The sequence below is a fragment of the Papaver somniferum genome, chromosome 3 (genome assembly GCF_003573695.1).
Source record: "Papaver somniferum cultivar HN1 chromosome 3, ASM357369v1, whole genome shotgun sequence".
In the NCBI taxonomy this organism is placed as follows: Eukaryota; Viridiplantae; Streptophyta; class Magnoliopsida; order Ranunculales; family Papaveraceae; genus Papaver; species Papaver somniferum.
This window is the reverse complement of record NC_039360.1, coordinates 170380609-170401931: the sequence shown is the minus strand read 5'-3', so window position 1 is coordinate 170401931 and position 21323 is coordinate 170380609.

Below are 21323 nucleotides of genomic sequence, written 5' to 3'. Positions count from 1 at the left end.
CGTATAGATACAGTGACAGTGACACATTGCTTCTATCGTTCTCCGTAACAGTTTTGTTTGTAACAAAAATAAGTGTTACAACCCGGTTTAATAATTTTTCCTCCCTTTTCATCTTTGTAAACACCCATTGAGCAATAAAAATGAATTTTGAGCGTGTTTCCAACATGTGGAGCTAGACCCCATGACCGGGATAATGAAGGAAGCAACTTTTCATGATTGTGGTAAATGAATTAATTCTTTTATTGACTTTTTGCATAGATTTAATTCTTCTATTAATTACTTTTTATTTTGTCTGATGTCGCATGCTTAGTTTAAATTATTTTGATGCGTCATGCTTACGACTTACAAATAATGTTTTATGAAATTTATTTTTGGCAAAGAATTAGAGTCACAACTTCTTTTGTTTGAGCTACATTGTCTAGAGTTAATGATTGAACCACAAGAATATGAAAAGTAGTGAAATCCTGCGTCTCAATGCCTCTTCATCTTGTCACCATATTTGTATATATTTTCCTTATTTTCGTTTATTAAAACTTAAAATCAATCCAACAAAGTCAGAGTGAACGACAACCTTTACCATTATATAAAATTCGGTCATATCTTCATCTTGTGACAATATTTGTATATATATATTTCTTTTATTTTAGTTTATTAATTCTTAAAAACAATCTCATCAAGTCCGAGTGAACAACAACCTTTTACCACTATCAAAATTTCGATCACTTAGGTCATAAAATATCCAACTGTGTTATTCGACAGAACCGTCACTTAGAAGATATTTACGATATCTCAATGCGTTCCCCGGGTCCAGCTGATGATATCTACTGGCTAGATGATACCCCTATACAGATATGGAACCCACAAGATAACACCGATGCTCATGGTAATATGGAACCAGTAGAACCATTCTTGGCTATTCCGGGAAATAGAGAAACACTCTTTGAACTCTTTAATGAAGTCCATCCCATAGTTGAACCATCCATTGCTGCACTCGTGCATGTTGATTGTAACTATGAGGTTCTAGGGCCAGTCACTTATGATGAAGATATGCCAGAAGCTTCTAACTTTATCCTAGGAAAAAGAACTTACCCTTTCAATCTGCCAGAAAACTTCATTCCGATGGAGAAGACTCTGAATCGGCGGAGTCTGGTAACTCGGAAACCAGAAGGGTTCTTAACGCAATGGTTCCAATCAAGAACGTTATGGAACAAGAAAGGGAGTTGGAACCAGTTCAAATTAACCCGGTTGTTGGGTCGGAACCAATTTTAGTTAATAAGAGATTATCTTTTTCTTCTCCCCCTTTTGAAGATGCCTAGAAAATCTTTCATCCCCAACCTCTGCTGACTCAATGGATACTTCGATTTATGCTTCTCATGATAATTCAGTTCAACATACTAGTAATCCATTGCATACAACACCTGCATCATCCATTGATCATCTTAAATCTGCATTCAAGTTATCAATTCCAGATTTTCAATCATCCTCTTCTTCTGAAAACCTAATAATTTGTTAACCATTGATCAATATGGCTCAAATTTTAAAGAATCGAATCAAGCTACAGATATCCATGCTCCAATTACCTTCCTTCTTAAGTCCCCATCTATGCAAATGGTCGAAATTAAGGTACCTTTAAACCCTAAGCTTTCCTTTTAATTTGCTCTGATAAACTTCATTGCTGTCTGCATACATTGCCTGTTTGATTGTGTGGTTTATTGCTTTAGAATTTACTACTTTATTGCTTGTTTTTGCTGATAATTATATTGCTCTGTGCACTAGCCCATTAGGAATGCTTATTAGAATCTGTATAACATGAAAATTATAGCATGGAATCTTCAAGGGGGTGGTAACCCTTTTACCAAAAACCATCTGAATCAATTGATAACTAATGACAAACCAGAAATTTTATTTCTTTCTGAAACTAAATCTAAGAGGTCCTTAGTCAAAAACTTACTTAAGGATTATTCTAATACTCATATTATTGATCCTAAAGGGCCAGCTGGAGGATTAGCATTAGCTTGGGTAGATGGATTCTACTTCAAAATCGTTCAATGGAACCTTAATATGATTAACATATTAGTTCAGACCAATCATGCATCAGGAAAGTGGTTGCTAACATGCTTTTATGGTAGTCCTTATCACCATAATACAAAGGAAGCTTGGAAATTTCTAACTGATATCTCTGAACAAATTGACAAGGCATCTATGCCATGGACACTTATAGGAGACCTTAATATGATTTTTTGTCAGGAGGACAAAATAGGAGGGCTACCATTCAAATCTTCTGATTGTGAATTATTTCTGTTAGATTTAGGCTTTAAAGGTTATGCTTTTACTTGGAATAACCATAGGGAAAAAGAGGCTAATATACAGGAGAGGTTAGATAGAGCTGTAGCTAATTTGGAATGGAGCACTAAGTTCCCTGATGCAGAACTTGCTCATCTTGTGGAAGATGGCTCTGACCACTGCCCTATAGCTTTAACCCTAGATACTTCCAATAGGAAAAATTCATACACATTCAAATTCTATGATACCTGGCAGAAGGAGGACACTTGTGTGCAAACTATAAAAAATTCTTGGGACCATATTATTAGAGAAAATCCTCCTAATTCTCTTCTTTTAAATCTTCAGGCCTTACAAATTAACTTAGATCACTGGAAGAAAAATGTCTTTGGCCTTCCATCAAAAAAAATTAAACAAACTCCGTACCAAATTACCAATCTAAATAATTCCACTTTTGTGTATAAAAAGGAAGAGAAAATAAAGGCCAAACTTACCCAGCTGGAAAGTTTATATGCAACACAGGAAGCCATAGCAAAACAGCAATCTAGAGACAATCTAGTTCAGTTAGGGGAACAAAACACGAAACATTTTCATACTAAAACTATGAAAAGACGAAAATGGAATCATATTGAATGTTTAAAGAAATGTGATGGCACATTAAAGAAATGGGATGGTACATTAACTTTTAACAAAGAGGAAATGCAAAATTCTCTCTATGATTTGTTTTTTTAACCTTTATTCTGCTCCCTTACCACCTCCACCTCCTAACCCATTACTTTTCCATAATATTTTTCCTTGTATCTCCTCTGCTTAGAATTTAACCCTTAACTCCATTCCATCTTGATAAGTGTATAATTCATATGATTTTAGTGTCGATTCCATATTTGTTTTGGAAATTATTCTTGCATGTATTCGTATTATTACCATTGTTTTCTCTTATTTGTCTCTATTAGGTGAATCATCCAAAAAGGAGCTACAAAGTGCTTAAAAGAGCTAAGAAGAGAAGTATCCCAAGTATCCAAGCGCCCAAGTCCAAGAGAAATGGAAGAAGTGCGACGAAAAGAAGCAAAACGCTATCATTCAAATTAAGGATTTATCATCATCATCTTGAATATAATTGAAAGATAAAAATATTTCAAAAAGAATGAGGTCATTCCGAGTTCGGATGAAGAAGTTGTGGCCAAAACAGTTTTCACTGAATACCGAAGACAGTGAAGTCCGCGAACTGGGTTTGCGAACCGAGTTCGCAGACTTATTTCCGAAAATATCTGCTGGAATTTGAAGCTTGTGGACTGGGTACGCGAACTTATCAAATGGGAAACGTGTATTCACACCTTGGAAGGCCTAAGGGCACGTTTGGAGTCGTTATGTCATATTTCGGGTCGGGTTTCTAAACCTAACTAAATACTTGGAGACCAATCAATGTAAACCTATAAAAAGGTATTAGATTATGTAAAAATATCATGGAATCTCATATCACAAGTTCTATATCAAAACCTAGGGTTTACCCCTTTAAGGGGAAACCACCATTATTCATCTTCTTTGTAATATGAGTAGCTAAATCCTTTGTTAATTAAGGATGAATTCGATGTTCTAAGCGTGAAGCTTTATTAATAATACAAATCTATTGAGAGTTTTTATCATCATCGTTTGTCTTTATTATATCTAGGGTTTATGAGTGATTCTTAGATCGATTTGGAGTGCACGCTAGGTTAGTCTATTGATTGTGCTATTGCTAGTAGAAGTTATGAGATAAGTAATCGTCGATTAACTCTCTACACAAGTAGAAATCACGAGACCTTATAGAGGGATTCTGTGGAGCAATCGTGTGTGAAGATAACACCATCAAGTAAACCTTGATCTAAGAGTTTAACTACTGGGATCAACCTAAATTCACAAAGCTTAAGGCGTTCAATTGGATTACACCTTGAGTGATCTACTACTTGGTGGTTCGTTGGACAGAATCTGGTAGTCGAGAACTTCTGTATCCAGTGATTGAAGGATTTTTGGGGATAACACTGATCTAGTTGTTATTCTACGGTTGGTGATGAATGGTTCTTACGAAAGATAGATAAGTATATTGTAGGATCAGAATCTCGCAGCAGTAATGCCTCAGCAAAATTATTAATAACACAACACAACAGTGTCGCAGAACAACTTCAGAAATGACATAATAAACGACGTCAGCTAAATCATGAGAAAAATGTGATGGTCTTGTGAAAATTAGGGAGTTTGCGAGATTAACATTTGTAAGGTTGCGAGAATGTCGCAAGTCATATACGAAAATAAAGGACAGGTTAGCTGTCATCCACTATGTAATCCCCTATAAATAGCCGTTCAGTTGTAAAGGAAAGACAGAGATCTTTTTTGAGTGAGAAACAAGTAAATAGGAGAGAGAAAATCTAGAGCATTGGTTATTCTTGATTCTTTTATCTTTTCTTGTAAGATTGTTCAAAGATTCATCAATAAAATTAAGATTGTTATTCCAAAAATGAGTTGAATGTTAATGAAATCTTGTGAGGGGTGTAGTGTAGGATTTTCTGCAACTACATAATGGCGCTAGAAACAGGGAGAAGATTGAAGATTACCCTAGAAAAGGTTGAAGATTAATATTCTGATTTGTGGGAAATTAGAATAACTGGTGAAAATGTTTACGGAATCTCTTACAATTCATTAGTATTGAAGAAATGGTTAGAAGGAGGAATATATCCGAACAACCAACAACTGCTAGAAGAAGAAGTAAAAGACTTGCTGGAAGGGAGAGAAGTGGAATAGGAGAATCTACTAGAATAAGAAATGATGGAGAAAATCAAATTCAACAACCAGTTCAACAAACACCGGTACAAAATAGAACTATGGATTATGATAGAGTGAGCATACATACTTGGCGATCAAATTCAGCAGATGAAGAAGAAGAACGACAAACGAGAAATAATAGACAAACAGAGGGAGAACAAGAAATAGTTGAAGGAATAATTCGTGAAGATGAGGAAACTGGAGCAGTAGAGATGTTGAGACGAAGAATGCATGAAGAAAGAAGAGCTGAGACAGAAGAGCGTGCACATCTAACAAGGCAAAATCACGAATTGAGGATGGAAAATATGAGACTATAGAGTAGAAGATCAAGAAGTACTACAAGATCGTATTCAAGATCGACTAGAAGAGAGATGAGGCGAAACTCATCCACAGTTAATGCTGGAAATAATATTCGAGAAGAAATACGAAATCCGAATGAAGAACATTGCGAAGGTAGAGAAAGGACTGATGATCGTTACGTTCCACAAAATGAAACTTTTGATGATAGGTAAAATGATAGAAATCAGGAGAATGGACAACGTCAGGGACGAATAATCAAGATGGCAAAGGAAATCGAGGGGAAGGAAGGAGAATTTTACATGAGAGAGAAACTCAAAGAAATCAACAAACGATTGGAGAAGAAATTGAAAGACACTATGCTGAACAAGCACGTTTAACTTGTGAACGTGAAATATTGAGAGCGGAAATGGAAGAACAAGAGCTTCAGGAAGCAATTCGCCAGAACAATCATGACAATCGAGAAAGAAGGCGCACACAAAACCAGAATAACAGTAATCTCAATGAAGAGTATGATAGAGTACAGAGGAGGGCTGAAAGACAGCGAAGGGAATTGATAAGAAATGAACAAAATCATGGAGGGGAAAATGAGAGACATCATCATATACAAATTCAAGATAGAGATGAGGAAGAGAACCGCAGAAGAAGACGAGATGAGGATGATGAAGAAGAAGAAATGCAAAATTTCGCGAGAGAAGAAGGACATGAACGCAGAAGAAGGGAGGCGAAATTAAAAATACCAGTGGATCAAAATTCAGGCGTAAATGAACAAATCTTAAAAGAATTGGAAGAAATGAGAGGGATGCTAAATAATAGAGGAGAAGTAGGTAGAAGAAAATTAGATGAAGCTATAGAAGAAGCTGCGAAAACTCCATTTACAAGAGAGGTACAACTAGGAGGAATACCTCCGAAATGCAATTTACCCGCATTAACCAACATTTTTGATGGAACAACTTGTGCAATTCAACAAATTAAAGCCTACGTGAGATGCATATTACAGTGGGAAAATCATGATGCCGTATTGTGCAAGTATTTTGCATCCAGTCTAACAGGAGAGGCGTTAAAATGGTTCGAAGGTTTACCAAAAAATACAATAACATCTTTCAATCATTTGCAGACCACATTCTTGGGGGCATATATAAGTAACAATTCTTCGCGACCTGGTATTGAAGACGTGTTTGGATTAAAACAAAGGATTGGCGAAAGTCTGAAGCATTTGACCAAAAGGTGGAGGACTATGTGTAGTGAGATGGCTGTCCGTGTGGATGAGAGAGATCTAATCTTGTCATTTATTAATGCTATGTTCGCAACCAATCTATTATATGTCCAAATTTTCAGAGTCAAGAACACCATCACAATGACCGAACTGCGAGAACTTCAGGAAGAGTATATTGCTCTAGAGGAAAGGCAAAATGAAATGGAATCATATCCAGTTGCGAACACCAATTCAGAAGCAGCGAATGCAAGATTATTACCTAAACTAATAAACACGGTGGCGAGCACTTCGCAAATACAACAAGAAAAGATTACGGGCAACAATAAACACAAACTGGTGGCTATGGGAAGCCGAGATCAAGAGGAGTATGAAAGAGAAAGAAATTTCTACAATCATGGTGGAAATAATAAGATTCAAAGACTTGATCAGCCGCAAGAAACTTATGGAGGTCAAAGACAAAATTATAATAGAGGACAAGGAGGTCACAAGGTAGTATTGGAAGAAATCAAGATGCCACCTCTGAATGCAAATGTGGAGAAAATATGGGAAGCTATAATTTTGATGGAGAATATACCAACACCATGGAACATGGGAACATAACCACCTCAAAGCCGCATAAGTCATGAGTTCTGTTCTTATCATCATTTTCACGGACATACTACAAATGATTGCATAAATATAAAGATAATTATTCTGAGAATGATAGATCAAGGAAAACTAAACCACTTTCTGGTAGGACACCCACAATCTCAACCATTACTACCACCACCACCAGAGCATCACAGAGTAAACACGGTGAAAGAGAAGGAATTGTTCTTCGTAGAAGTTGGAGCAAAAGCAAAAAAATCTATTCTGTCACTCTATCATACATTCATACAAGACAATTGAATATTTTCATGACAATGTTTTGAGTAGAGTGTTCGCAAGAGACAGTGATGAAAAAGAAATTATGAACATTGCGAAAATCTCGCCACTAGAGGAGTGGCAGAAGCAGACTATTTCTTTTACCGCATAAGAAGTCCCCGAAGGTGGAGAAGTACATGACAATAAATTGGTGGTAAAATTAGAAATTAATCCAAAACCGAGAGAAGAAGATGATGAATCTGAAGACTCATGGGCAATTAATAGGATTCTAATCGATACCGGAAGCTCTATGAACATCTTATTCTATCATACTTATAAAACCATGGGAGGGAGAGATGATGATCTTATACCATCAACATATAAGATATATGGTTTTAATGGTACTGCCAACAAGCCTAAAGGGGAGATTACTATGCGTATTCCATTAAAGGGAATATTTTCTGAAATCCTATTATGTGTTGTTGATGTAGAGTCACCCTACAATGCATTAATTGGTCGACCTTGGCTACATGGGATTCTAGGTGTATCTTCAACTTTCCACCAGTGCATCAAATTCCCTCACCCCAGCGGTGTAGGAATCACAAAAGGAGATTGGGTTGAAGGAAAGAAATGTTACGAAACTGAGATAGAATCTTGCGAAGGAAGAGCAAACAAGAAGGAAAGTTGGCGACGCAAAATCAAAGAGACACAAAGAAGTGAGAGATTGATGGTGGATGCAATCGAACGAAAAGAAGAAGAAATGTTGTGAAACTAATGCTAGCTCATAATAAGAAATGGTGAACATACCACTACCAAGGAAGCAGTAGCATAAAATAACAAAGAAGCAGAGAATGACAAAGGTAATAAAAATAAGAAGTGTATGAATGATTAATTTGTTGCGACACTCTCGCAACAAATAAAATTCTCAAAAATACATTTTACTTAATGATGAAAATTAGATTGAGAAGTGCAAATACGATATGATGATGTGCGATAATCTCACAGAGATAATGAATTCTACAAAAGACAATCAGAGAACAATGACAAAAGAGAAAGGGGCGAACCTTTATGGCGTACACCCTAGTTCGCGAATACAATTTCGCAAGAGGCAAATGTAAGACCTAAAGTACGTCATATAAGGGGGTACCTGTTGCATGGCTCAGGGAAAGGCTACACCGCCCCCGGAACCTGAGTCATGGAGATTTGGGGACAATAAAGCCCATCCGGGAGAGGCACCTTGGATTCTTAGCTTAAGCGTATGACTTAGGTTGGGCGACTAAGGTAATAAGGACTCTCCCAATGAGTGCAGAATCTGATCAAGGCGCCGAGGTACACGGTTGAGTCAAGAGTACCAGGGGCGTCTGGTGCGTACCTTGCCATTCTTGACAAGTCTTGGCTTATACTGCACTCGGCCTGAAGAAAACCCCACTTAGGGTGCAGTCTCGTAACCATAAGCCCTATAGGTAAAAGGGATAAGAGGCTGGGAAAACCATTGGTTGTTGTTAAGACTGGATGGGAGGAGCCAACCTTGTATGGTAGAGGTACGCCTCCTTGAAGGGGAAACCAGGGGGGAGATAAGGGCGGCACCCTCCATTATGGAGCTGATAAGTGTCTTAAGACGCAAATGTCATGAGGCTTTTTACTCGCAAGGGTATTAAGGCTTGTCATATTTGTGCGACAATCTTGAAGAGGCAATAATACAAAAGAGAAAGATAAGACGAGATCAATGGGTTTTCGCATGAAAGTGCGAAGACGTCCTGCGATTTCGTCGCAAGACGGCAATGTCATGAGGCTTTATTTTCGCAAGAAAATTTAGGCCTGTCATATTGTCGCAACTATCCTGGAGAGGCAATAATACAAAGAAAAAAGTTAAGGCAAGATCAATGGGTTTTTGCACAAAAGTGCAAGGACGTCCTGCGATTTTGTCGCAATGACAAGAGGTGGCATAATAAGACCTTTAACTAGGAAGGCAAAATAAGACCACACAGGAATGAGATTTTGAAAAGAATCAAAATTTACTTCGCATATGATTGCGAAATTATACATAAACAACTGCGAAGTTGAGGCACAAAATAAGAAAAATCCGCAAAATCTCTCATTTGGATACAAATAACAGAGGCAAGTATGGGAATGAATGAAATTAGAAAATGTTATTTGTCTCCACATGATAGATTTACGCAAAAATTCAAAAATTAATGATTATGTTGATTAACCGTATTGCAAGGAAGAATTATTTTAATGAATGCATGTCAAAATGAAAGAAACTCAATATATTAAGGAATATGGGGAACCAAAAGAATTCGCAAATATACAGAAAGAATGAATAAATATACAAGTATTATAGAAGATCAAAGAAAGAAACAAAGACTAATTCTTAATTGATCCTTCGTCATCTTCATCAGACTTGTTCCCTTCTTCATCTGCATCAGAACCTTTATCTCCATCAGAACCTTCATCACTATCAGATTCTTCATCATCAGCTTCGCTATCAGAGATGGGCAGACTAGGAATGTTCTTTGGGATCTCCTCCAAGAGACAAGGATAATCAGAGTGAGGAATACTATGGTCATCACAAACCATTTGAATAGTTTGATTGCGAAAATGCAGAGCGTCGTTCTTAAAGTTCGCAACATGGATCTTGATTTTATTTTTTAATCTAGAATATTTATCGTTGCGAGAAGAAAGATTCTTTGCGAGTTCCTCTTTTTCAGCTTCAAGTTCCTCAACTCTTTGGCGATATCTACTTTCAGAATCTGCGAAGCATATAACAATTAATCAGTAACTTGATAAAAACTCGTGAAAAACCAAAGATTAATAAAAGAAAACATTTAATGACCTTCTCTCACAGAAATCATATCTCTAATCAAGGCTATATGCTCAACTTGGAGACTAACATTTACATCTAAATCTTTTCTGGCGTTATCCAAGATTGTCGCGGCCCAAGCGAACTCATCATCACTATTTATGAGAAGACGAGAACGAACTTGGTTTTCTCTCTCGCCAAGCACATCATTTTGACGATTGGCTTCATCTCGTTCAAGTTGAACCTCAAGAATAGTCTCTTGGAATTTCGCCAAATCCTTAACACCTTGATCAGAGATACGATCTTTATCATCTATAAGTTTGCTAATCTTGGTTCTTAATTCATTGATCTTATCTTTAGAATTGAGATAAAAACGTTTAAATTGGTTGACTAAACCTAAACTAGATCTATGATCAATCTCTAAGAGGCGAAATTTGGATTTAAGTTCATTCAAAGGCAGAGATTAAATTTTATCATTAGAGAAACTATTCAAAGATTTATTAAGATGTTCGAGAAGAGTGTCATTATCTAGGGCATCGGGAAATGAACGAAGAAGAATGGCTTCATCAGAAAGACCATAAATGTCTGCAAAAAGGATTAATCAAATAAGATAATACAATAAGATGAATGAATGAAAGGAAAGGAGAAAAATTGCATACCATAGAGATGATCATTATCTTTTTGAAGAGTATAAATTTTGTTCCTTTGCGAAGAAGTGTCGGTTTCAAGTTGTTTGTTTTCTCGCGAAGACCTTTAACTTCAGCTTCTAATTGTTCGTTCTTCTCACGAAGACCCTTAGATTCAGTTTCCAGTTTTTCATTCTTCGTACGAAATTGAAGATTCTTCTTTTCAAGAATTTCGCGTCTCCTCTCCAAATCTGAGGCAACAGCGAGAGAAGCTTTTCCAGCCTGCGAGAAAATGTAAAAAGTATTAAAATAGAAAGAGATTTTGAGTTACAATAATGAAGAAGTAAAAAGACGAAAGCATACCAGACTATTAAGAGAATGCAGGAAGTTGGGAGTCATCGATCTAGAAACTCCGCGAAGAGAACTATCACCATCCAATAAAGGAACATCGCAAATCGTGGCGAGAGCTTTGCAGGTATTAGCGAGTTGACTATCTCCCATTCCTTGACAAGAATCAGAAAATATGCCAGAGAGGTTAGCCATAGAAGATTCAGATGGAGAATCTTCATTTGCAGCAGGGTCCTCATCATCCTCATCACTCTCGGAGTTTTCATGAGAAGGAGTATTTTAAGGAGAGGAAGAACGGATTTTTCTCTTCTTTGAAGGAGGAGCAGTTGGTTTTTCCCTGCGAAGAGCACCTTTGCCTTTATCACCAGTCTTCACAACATTGACAGGCTCTTCTATTTCAGCGATAACCTTCGCGCACAGATAGAAATAAGAAATAGAGGCAACAATATTTTGTTTAATACCATAAGAGAATATTTCTTACCTTATTTGTGTATGAGCGAAGATCTAATAAGGTATTAGCCTTCCCTGTCTTGCGGTAGCTATCTTTCAGTTTCTGGATCTGTAGAATGTCGCAAGAATCAGCGAACAAAAGAATAAAGATAAATAAAGAAATGTAAAGTGGGTGAAAATAGAAGAAACATACCTCTTTCTTCTTCTCGGGCCAAGAGAATACCCAAGGTTGATAAGTAGCGATATTCTCAGGAAGAACATTTGACCCAGCAATGTAAGGTCCTTTCAACATCAAGGGAAAAACACACCATTTATCATCTTTGGGTTGGCGAGGGGTTGTGTTCTTTCCAGAATGCCGATTAATGTCATGCATGAGCATTTTATCTTCAGCAATAACATCCTTCCTTTTCAAGCGAATACCCCAGCGAGTATTCTTTTTCTTCATGGATAATTAACTCATAATTTTCAAAGAAATTCGCTACTGTATACTTCTCAGCGACTATCTCTAGATCTACGAATTTAGGATCCCTAAGTTCTTTGGAATAAAGAGATCCTTTACCAGCACCACGGTTAGCGAACTCCAGCATTAGACGGATGCAATCCCCACTCAATTGGAAGATATCTCGCGAAAATCCCGAGTGAGCAAGAATCTCATAGAACAGAGGAATATCTGGTTCATAAAGAGGAATGGGAAGACCTGCGAGAATATGACCTAGCGAAACTATGATTGATTGATCATCACAATGTTGATCAGAGAAAAGTCTGATAGAAAGAATTGATTTGGCACTTTCACCAGGAATGGTAGAAAGTGTGAAACCTTTCTCGGCAAGATCTTTTTGAATGTCCTTTAAGGTTTTCTCATGTTTTTGACCACTTGGAGGCATATCTGAATATAGAGTATGGGAATGGACGAATAATTAAGAAGATTGAAGAATGAAGATAGAAGAAAAATTACAGCAGAGGAATTTACGGAGAAAATGATGAAGTTGCAGAGAAGATATAAAAAAAGAGTAAAAAAAAAGAAAAGGGAGAGTAATAAGAGTATATATAGAGGAGATTTTCGAGAAGATAAACACAATTAATGCGAAAAAACGTGAGCGCTTGAAAAGCAGTGGTTATAGAAGACATGTCAAGAAACAAATGGAAGAAAATATACGTGTAATAAATGCAGAATATGAAGAGATAGACAGCTGCGGCATTTCTCACATTGTTCTCTACTTCACAGAGAAGATATGATAAAAGGCAAGATGTAGGATCAGAATATCGCAGCAGTAATGCCTCAGCGAAATTATTAACAACACAACACAACAGTGTCGCAGAACAACTTCAGAAATGACATAATAAACGACGTCAGCTAAATCATGAGAAAAATGTGATGGTCCTGCGAGAATTAGGGAGTTTGAGAGATTAACATTTGTAAGGTTGCGAGAATGTCGTAAGTCATATCCGAAAATAAAGGACAGATTAGCTTTCATCCACTATGTAATCCCCTATAAATAGCCATTCAGTTGTAAAGGAAAGAGAGAGATCTTTTTTGAGTGAGAAACAAGTAAATAGGAGAGAGAAAATCTAGAGCATTGGTTATTCTTGATTCTTTTATCTTTTCTTGTAAGATTGTTCAAAGATTCATCAATAAAATTAAGATTGTTATTCCAAAAATAAGTTGAATGTTAATGAAATCTTGTGAGGGGTGTAGTATAGGATTTCCTGCAACTACATATATTATCGCTTGGTAACGGCGAAGGATTCCTTGATCATCCCTTTCATCTTATTGTCTTTATATTTATCTTTAAATCAAAACCCCCCTTTGTTATTTACTTTATTTTGCTGATTAAATAACCTATCAATTACACAGCTCTCTGTGGGAACGATCTCTTACTACCGCTATATTACCAGTTAATTAATGGGAAATATATATATTAATTTGTTGCATTAACGACACGCATCAAATTTTGGCGCCGTTGCCGGAGAGAAATTGCTAATTGATTTGTTATTTGTTTAGCTTGTTTTTATTTTTTAGATTTTTGTTTTGATTTTCTTTTTCTTGTGAGTCGTCATGTTTCCTTACGGAAATAACATGTACAGAGCACAAGATTACACGTACAACAGTGATAATCAATATGGTTTTCAATCTCATTCATATGACAACTACCAACCATCCTATGGGTATAATCAAAACCAATCTTTTGGTTATGATCAATGTCCCACATAGCCTTATGGATATTCAAATGCATATCAACAACCTTATCCACAAGGATGGGAGGATAGTTGTGCTTCTAATGATAATTCTTCTAGTCTGGCAGATTTAATGCACCAATTTATGGATAAGCTGGACCAGCATATTCAAATAATGCACGATCTCAACAAAAAGACTGAAGAATCACACCAAGAAATTCAAAGGAGCACGGAGAATTCTCAAATACAAATGTCTCAACTTAGTGAGATAAGGAACGAAAAAGAAGTTTGGTCTCAAAACCAAATTAATTATGAAGTTCCAAGGGACAACAACGAATATTTTGGAGATGAGCAACCTTTTGAAATTCCTTGCAACAATGATGAAGTTATTCCAACTCCGGATCTTAATAATAATCACTCGCCTATTCAAAAGGAGGAGCCTTGGCCGGTTGATTTGCAAGAAGTAGATCCGATTTTCTCTTTGTCGGAGACTCATACAGAAGACCCTAGTATTTGCACCAATGAACTAGACTTCCTATGAGAGGATTCTGATTCCGATGACGAGGTTGACGAAGAGATTGAGATTTAATGAAACCAAATTGATTGAAGTCGTGGAAAACCCAATTGAGCTAGATAATAATAGTTCGACAGAGGACCACGATATACTTAAGGTAAATAATTCGATGTTAATTACGAATGAGGATCCGATACAAGGTTTGTCTAATCCTTTGCATAATTCTATATCTATTGATCATTTTCCTCTAGTTGAAGTAGCTTCTCAAAGAGTTGTTAACCCAACTTTTAAGAAAATACCTCGCTTAGGATTGGAGTTGTGTGCTTCTAAAGTTTTAACGGATTATTTTGCTTCTAAGTATCCACCACTTGATGTGTTTGATTCGAGTACATGCAGGTTCATCAAGCTGAGGAACCTTTTGAAGTTCCTGAATTCTATGTTATTTATCCACTTTCGATGGTAGAAAGGACTAAGTGTGGGGGAAACTTCAATAAAATGATAGCTTCAATATTTATATTTTGTGCAAATGTTTTTGTGAATATGTTATTTGAATTGCAGATTCTTATTTGGATGGATTACCAAATTTTCAGGTTATTGGTGTACAGACGATAACAATAACGTCGGGCTGACGACGTTAAACCAAGCGCTGCGTGGGAGGCAACCCATCGGTTTTGTATCTCTATCCCTTTTGTATTTAGATTTATTAGTTTTTCATATCTTATCTTGTATTCCCATCTTAAATTTTACTAGTCCTATATCTATAATGAAAGTTTTGACGAATTCTCGTCAGAAAATTCTGACTGCACACTTGTTACGAAAATAGCTCTCGAGATTTCATACGGAGTCCAATTTGAGTGGTTGACCCCAACTTTTAAATAGGACAGACATACCTTTCTTTTTTAAAAAGAAAATATGAATTTGGAGTCTTTTAAGTTGGAGAGATAGGCCTGGACATTTGAGTTTCGGTATTTTTCCAGAACTTTTTCAGATTGCATGTCAGTCAGTCCGGAGGCCAAAAAAGTCATACCGTTTATCGAACTACTGTGAAATTGTGAAACCTTATAGAAAATACGTAGGAGAACAACTTTTGTTTAGGATGTTTTTCCTAGTTCCCTACCCATTTGTACAGTTTTTGAGTTTTTCAAGGATGTTATGTCAGAAATCAGAATTTTCGGTTTTGAACATTGAGGACAATGTTGAGTTTAAGTGTGGGGGAGTAGTTAAGCATGTTTGGTTTGCATACAAAATAAAAAAATAATACTCTTTGATTTATTTCATTCTTGAGACTTCATCTTTTGGAGTTAATTATGAGCTATTTAGGATGACACTCTAAACCTTTTTAGGTTGAAACAGTTCTTACGGCTATAGATTAAGTTCCATTTATTTCAATCCTTAAATATATATACGTTCATAATTGAATGCGAAACTAAGCTGTGGTAGTCATTTGAAAGATTTATCCTCGCAATTAATCATTACTGAATCACTTTCTTTTTATCTTTGCAGTGTTATGTTTCTTTAAAGTGATTTGGTGGGATCCTGATACTACCGTGGATGTTGTAGCAAGGTAATCATTGGTTGAGTATTTGAAAGCCCCGTAGACAATTGTATAACACTCATAAAGAGTGAGCCGGAAAAGAAAAAAAAAAGAAATAAAAAGAAAAATAAATAAATAAGGCTCCTCTTCATTTATCGACACTAATAAATGATAGGTTCAGAATTGCGGATTAATCATAGTTGATGAAAACAAAAACCATATCATCATTATATAACAAGTCAAAAAGACTATTGATGAGGTTCTTGACACTTTGATAGTAGTATGTGTGAAACGTTGTCCCTGTCTCCGTCGCCTAAGCAAGCGTGGAACGCAGGATCCAAGGCAACTATCATGTACTTGCTGAAAGGGAACATGCGCTTAGAGTATCTAATCATGTGTTCGAGTTAAATGGGTGCTTCTCTCAACTATTGCACTATAAATTTATATCCTTTGACGACATCCATACAAGTATTATGGGTAACATCTTTCACTTTAGTCAATATTTGCACACTTCACTTTTCTATTTCCATTTTCTTATCTATCCATGTGATTTCAGTATGCGAGTGTTGTGGAAAACGTTGCAACAAGTACGATGACTATCTTAGTAGAGTTTTGCAATCATGTTAAATGTCACACGTAAGTAATTGCTTGTGTGTGATGATTGGAATGTATGTGAGATGTTTGTAGCTAAAGAACATATGCAAGCTAATTATTTAGCTATTACTTTGTGTCTATCCTTAGTGGTTCTTCCAAGGCGAGAAATTGGAGTAGGTTTTGTGGGTATACCTCTTGTAAACCCTCACGAGACTATAACTCGTCCACTAGGGACACCTAGGGGTTTAAAGGCCTGTTATTCATGCTAAGAGTAATCGTATCCTCACGACATGGAGTTGTTGTATTTAGGATTAGTTTTATTTAGCTTGCTCGAGGACTAGAAAAATCTAAGTGTGGGGGAATTGGATAAGTGCATAATTCATATGATTTTAGTGTCCATTCCATACTTGTTTTAGCTATTATTCTTGCATGTATTCGTATTATTACCATTATTTTCTCTTATTTGTCTCTATTAGGTGAATCATCCAAAAAGGAGATACAAAGTGCTGAAAAGATCTAAGAAGAGAAGTATCCCAATTATCCAAGCACCCAAGTCCAAGAGAAGTGGAAGAAGTGCGACGAAAAGGAGCAAAACACTCAAAATCAAGAGAAGGGCCAAAGACCGATCTTAACTAATTCAAATTAAGGATTTCTCATCACTATCTTGAAGAGAGTTGAAAGATAAATATAATGCAAAAATAATGAGGTCATTCCGAGTTCGGATGAAGAAGTTGTGGCCAAAACAGTTTTCACTGAATACCGAAGACAGTGAAGTCCGCGAACCGGGTTTGCGAACCGAGTTCGCAGACTTATTTCCGAAAATATCTGCTGGAATTTGAAGTTTTCGGACTTGGTACGCGAACTTATCAAATGGGAAACGTGTATTCACACCTTGGAAGGCCTAAGGGCACGTTTGGAGTCGTTATGTCATATTTTCGGGTCGGGTTCCTAAACCTAACTAAATACTTGGAGACCAAGCAATGTAAACATATAAAAAGGTATTAGGTTATGTAAAAATATCATCGAATCTCATATCACAAGAACTATATCAAAACCTAGGGTTTACCCCTTTAGGGGGGAACCACCATTATTCATCTTCTTTGTAATATGAGTAGCTAAATCCTTTTGTTGATTAAGGATGAATTCAATGTTCTAAGCGTGAAACTTTATTAATAATACAAACTATTGAGAGTTTTTATCATCATTGTTTGTCTTTACTATATCTAGGGTTTATGAGTGATTCTTAGATTGATTTGGAGTGCACGCTAGATTAGTCTATTGATTGTTCTATTGCTAGTAGAAGTTATGAGATAAGTAATCGTCGATTAACTCTCTACACAAGTAGAAATCACGAGACCTTACAGAGGGATTCTGTGGATAAATCGTGTGTGAAGAAAACACCAACAAGTAAACCTTGATCTAAGAGTTTAACTACTGGGATCAACCGAAATTCACAAAGCTTAAGGCGTTCAATTGGATTACACCGTGAGTGATCTACTACTTGGTGGTTCTTTGGACAAAATCTGTTAGTCGAGAACTTCTATATCCAGTGATTGAAGGAGTTTTGGGGATAACACTGATCTAGTTGTTATTCTAGGGTTGGTGATGAATGGTTCTTACGAAAGATAGATAAGTATATTAATCCAGTTATCGCTTGGTAACGGCGAAGGATTACTTGATCATTCCTTTCATCTTATTGTCTTTATATTTATCTTTAAACCAAAACCCTCCTTTGTTATTTACTTTATTTTGTTGATCGAATAACCTATCAATTACACAGCTCTCTGTGGGAACGATCTCTTACTACCGCTATATTACCAGTTAATTAGTGGGAAATATATATATTAATTTGTTGCATTAACGACACGCATCACATCTCATGAGGAAATTTGGTCTGTAGTTAAATTACTTAAACCAAATAAATCACCTGGGTCTGATGGCTTCCCTGCCAGTTTCTTTAAACTTAATTGGGAAACTGTTGGTGAACAAGTTGTGGCCTCCATTCAACATTTTATTGAATCAGGTGAACTGCATCCTGATTTCAATAAAACTTTCTTATTTCATATCCCTAAGAGTAGACATCCTTATGATCCTAGTGGATTTAGGCCAGTTGGATTATGTAATACCATATACAAGATTATAGCAAATTTTTTATCAAATAGGATAAAGCCTATCCTTAATAATATCATCTCCCCATTCCAGGCAGATTTCCTTTCTAAAAGACAGATCTCTGACAATATTATAATTGCTCAAGAGATTATACACTCCTTTAAGAAAAAGAAGGTGAAACATGCTGGGATGGGCATCAAGATTGATATGTCTAAGGCTTTTGATAGAGTAGATTGGGATTTTTTAATTTCTGCCATGAAAGCTTTTGGTTTTGATAATAATTTTTGCAACCTCATTCATCAATGCATTTCAACTTCATCTATAGCAGCCTTATTAAATGGTAGTCCTGGTGATTACTTTAAACCCACTAGAGGTCTTAGGCAAGGGGATCCACTTTCTCCTTATTTATTCATCATTTGCATGGAAATTTTCTCTAGACTGCTTTTATCTAGTGAAGAAGCAAAACTCATTAATGGAGTGAAAATAACACCCAAGAATAGTCCAATCTCACATCTATTCTTTGCTGATGATTGTCTTCTCTTTATTAGAGCAGACTTTAAAGAATGTCATAATATTCTTTCTCTTATTGATTCCTTTGGAAAAGCCTCGGGTCAGGTAATTAACTTTGAAAAATCTGGAAATTTTTTTAGTAAAAAAGTCCAACCAAAACATCAAAAAATGATTAGTAAAATCTTAAAAATCAAGAAAATTAATCCTCAAGACACTTACCTAGGAACTCCTCTTTTCATTAGTAAGGCCGAAATTAAATTTTTTGATGGTTTAGTAGATAAGATGGAACAAAAAATTCAAGGATGGATGGGCAAAATTTTGGCCCAAACCAGTAAGTTAGTTCTCAATAAGTCAACTTTGGCTAGCATGACCAACTTTCAAATGAGCTGTTCATTCTACCAAAGAAAATAACATACAAAATTGACTCTTTACAAAGAGACTTTTGGTGGGGGAAGGAAACAGATTATAAGGGATATTACCCTAGATCTTATTCATGTCTCTGTAAGCCAAAAAGTAAGGGAGGATTAGGATTCAGAAATGCTCGCCTTTTTAACTTAGCTATGATAACTAAATTGGCTTGGAGACTTCTAACCGAGCCTACTGCTCTATGGGCCACTCAACTAAAAACCTAGATACTTTAGAAATAACTCTGTTTTTAGAGCTAAAACTGTAACTACAAGTTCTTGGATATGGAAATGTATTAGGAAGGGTATTCATTTGGTGGAACAAAACAATATTTGGGAAATTGGAGATGGATATAGTACTAATATTTGGGATGATAGATGGGTTTTAACCCTGGAACATAACCTTAGTAGCCTGAAGAATACTACTAATTCTCACTTAACACTTGTGAAGGATCTGATTGATCCAATCACTAAGAAGTGGAACTCTACTTTAATTTTTGATTTATTTCCTGAGCCAATAGCTAAGAAGATAATCAACACTAGAATAGCTAAAAATAAACCTGACACTCTTAGATGGCTTCTTACTAAATCTGGTATTTTCTCAGTGAAATTTATGTACACAAAGCTAACTGAGAGAACTGTGAATCACTACAACTTAGGGCAGCCAGATTCCTTTTGGAATAGCTTATGGAATCTTAACATGTCACAAAGAATTAAAATCTTTACTTGGAAGTGTTTGCAAGGAGCTCTTTCAACAAATCTGAAACTGTCCAAGTTTATGGATGACATTCAACCCAACTGCTCTTTTGGTTGTAATGCTGCTGAGTCTTTGGAACACTTTCTCTTTTTATGCCCATTTGCTAAGACAGTTTGGGCTCAAGAGCCATCTCCTTTTAATTTGAGACTTAATAGCACAACATCTTTCTTAGATATTTTGCAGGAAGGGATGAGGAATAAAAATCCTAAATTTCTTATAGAAATCATGCTGACAAAGGCTTGGTTTATCTGGAAGGAGAGATGCAATAGAGTATTTGAACAAACACAACAATCTAGTACACAAATAAGTTTAGAAAATCAGAGATTTCTTGACTTCTGGTATAAAAACAATATCCCATCTAGAAATGTACCATTGGATAATAGTAACTTGCAGAAATGGATTCTACCTAGGAAATCTCAATTTAAACTCAATATAGATGCAGCCTGGATTTCCATGAATTTGCCTGCAGGTTTCTCTTTAATCTTTAGGAATGATGCAGGAGAGTTTGAACTTGGAAAAGCAGGACTAATCTCAGCAACTACCTCTGAAGAAGCGGAAGCCTTAGGATTACTTCAAGGAGCGTAATGGGGCAGTGGAAGAAGTAAAGTCAGATTTCACAGTGGAAGGCGATTACAAGAACTTGTTCGACTACTTGAATGGGAAAGCTTCTCAATTGGAATGGCAGAAGCAGACTATTTTGGATGAAGTCAAAAGAACTTTTAATTTATGTCAAAAAAAATTAGGTTTTTATTTTGTTCCCAGAAATGCAAACAATGTGGCAAATATTTTGGCAAAAGAAACCAAGTCTTTTAGGGATACCCTCACTTGGAGGAAGACTCCACCTTTGTGTATTAACAAGGTCCTAGAAGTAGATAAATCAAATGTTAGGGAAACAACTCATCTCCTGATATTAGATGGCTCTACTCTGTTTGATGTAAGGGTTACTAACTCCCTAAATTAGTTTATCCGAAAAGCAAATAATTTTCAAAAAAAAAAATGATACAAATCCCTAAATATCTAATACTGGTACTACGCTGATAAAGATGCCGATAAGTATTTTGAACCCT